This window comes from Sinocyclocheilus anshuiensis, unplaced genomic scaffold (assembly GCF_001515605.1).
Source record: "Sinocyclocheilus anshuiensis isolate Anshui unplaced genomic scaffold, SAMN03320099.WGS_v1.1 scaffold77, whole genome shotgun sequence".
In the NCBI taxonomy this organism is placed as follows: Eukaryota; Metazoa; Chordata; class Actinopteri; order Cypriniformes; family Cyprinidae; genus Sinocyclocheilus; species Sinocyclocheilus anshuiensis.
In genome coordinates this window covers 619,539-622,035 of record NW_015537941.1, presented here as the reverse complement: position 1 = coordinate 622,035, position 2,497 = coordinate 619,539, and the positions used below count along the sequence as shown (strand labels likewise).

Sequence of the window (2,497 nt, the reverse complement as noted above, 5' to 3'; positions counted from 1 at the left end):
ACCCTCATGTCGTTCCAAACCCGTAAGACCTTCGTTCATCTTCGGAACACAATTTAAGATATTTTTGACGAAATCTGAGAGCTTTGTGAACTATCTGTGAACTATCCCTTTAAGAACATTGAATACTTGAATACGGCAGTGTGGTGAGACAATGAATACTGGGCTCCATCCAGTAGGCTACATTTATTCGCCTCAAAACTGTATGAGAATCGCTGTTTGTTTGGCTACAAACAACAGAATAAGAAAACCAGACATTTTTATGCCGATTATACACACATGCACGCGCGTTGAGACCGTGGTAAGCTCAGATGTTCCGTGAAAGCCCCCAGACAGAATTTTCCGATAAACAGCCACACGCTCGCAAGCATACGGCCGCGCTATGGGGGAAATAATGACATCATGGTCACGGCAGGTCTGCTGGCAGAGCGTAGGCGACTGTGGGCCGGGGAGAGGAAACGCCACTATGTGTGTGTGTGTGTGTGTGTTTCCTGAAAAGGCTGAGAAACACTAGTGTCGGCTGGGGGAAAAACCTTTGAGGTTGTTCATCAAGCTGTTCATGGAATCCGCGTGTTACACCAGCGGAGACTTTCAGCGGAGAGAGAGGAAAGGAAGGATTGATGAGGTCCGAAAGACGATAGTAGGTGAGAGGAATGAAAAAAATGACATAGGGAAAAAAATCAACAAATGTGTGAAAAGTGTGACTTTTCCAGATTAATTTTCCATATGCTTTCAGTGGGATTTAAGGAATATTTGAGCTAAGAATGAGTCCTGGTGTACTGTGGTGTGAGTAAAGACTGTGATGATGTGTTTTACATGTCTTAGAGGAGTTGAGAAACACAACGTGGCACATGTGACCTTGACTTTCGTCTTTTTCAGGTGCCTCTGAACTAGCATAAAGACATGCTAGTGCTAGCACTTGCAACAGAGCCAGTGCATGGTGGTGAAATGTGAACCTCTTTCAGAAACGAACTACATTTCCACTAACTTGAAAGCTGAACAATGACGTAACAGACTGTAACCTGCACTCAAATGTTGTTTTTTGAGTGGTTGTTGAATATTACTTTGTCTTGGTTTCTCCCTGCAGTTCCCCCCTTTTAACATAAAGATGAAAAAAGCTTTCCATTGTCTATTTTCCCAGAATCCACCTGAAGGCGGATGGCACTTAATAGTTCATTCTGTACCAAAAGACATCTGCTTACTGGCCAACTTTAGCTAGATAGAAATCAAGGATGAGATGTTACCATTTGAGTCATCTTTGGCCGGCAGACATTGACATTTTAAGACAATCGATTAATACAACTAGACTTCAAGGAGTGTTTGGTCAGGTCTTACAGCTCTCTGAACCAGGAACGACCTTCCGGTTCCCTCATGGACAAATAAAAAGGCCCGTCCTGCTGAGATCAAACACCAAGACAGTCTATATTTATAAAACAGATAGTTACGGCTCTAAAATTTGATTCGATGAGGCTTGGATGAGTATTCATCTGAATACTAACACTTTTTTATTATTATTTATTGATAACATTAATAATTGTTTTTATTATTATTTTAAAATAATTTTGATTAAAAAAGTATTTTTAAAAATATAATAATAATTATTGATAAAAATGATAACAATAATGCATTTACTTATTGACCTGCTATTCAACTGCTGCTGCTAATTGCTATTTTTTATATATCATTATAAATAATAAGACACTTAAAGTTGTGAATGTGATTTGTATTAACCTTAAACCAAAATCACTCAAGTGGCTTATTTAATAGGAAAAAACATTTGCTTTATACACAAAAGGAAACTTTTTGATCATTGTCGTTGAAGCAAACACATGGTTTCAACTCTTAAGATAATCAACGTACACACACAAGGTTTTCTTTCCGGATACAGCAGGTCTGTGCTTTCACTCTTTGGTTTTCCTAAAACGATTCCAAAGTTTGACAGAGGAATCAAAACAGGACTCTGACAGGACTCTGTCAAAACAAAGTGTTGTCTATTGAAGCCCATTTAGCTAAAGCATAGCATAAAGACTCGCCCGAGACCATTTCAAATAAATGTGTTTCAGCTTATGCAGAGGGGCCGAGACTTCAAAATTTGTTTGCTCAAGTACCTTTGTTTACTTCAGGTTTTCTCTGGCAGAACATGCATGCAGCGGCACAAGAACATGTTTATGTCTGTGTTTTCCTACTCGCGTTTACCAGCCAGACCAAAAGTACCTCATAAAACCACACATTCCCATCAGACTTACGAAGGAATATTCCAAGTTATTTTCTGTGGACCATGTCTGCGGCGTGTTGCTGATTACCACACATGATAATTTCAATAAGTGTATTTACGCTAAAACAGTCAAAGTTATGATAACCTTTAATTCCAACTACAAATGGAATTGCTAAAATTATGATTGTTTCCAAACAGGTTTACCACAAGAAACCCTTTTAATTTATCTTATATTTAGCTATATTATATTAGAATATATTAACACATTATATGACAGACAGATAG

At 38.3% G+C, this 2,497-nt stretch overlaps 1 long non-coding RNA gene across 1 annotated transcript; it reads left to right on the top strand.

Moving 5' to 3' along the window:
- Positions 1 to 175: 175 nt before the first annotated feature.
- On the top strand, positions 176 to 1,084 carry LOC107663721 (uncharacterized). The gene is made up of 3 exons (XR_001631372.1): positions 176 to 641; positions 734 to 783; positions 877 to 1,084. It is a non-coding gene; the product is annotated as an uncharacterized LOC107663721 (long non-coding RNA).
- Positions 1,085 to 2,497: the final 1,413 nt, after the last annotated feature.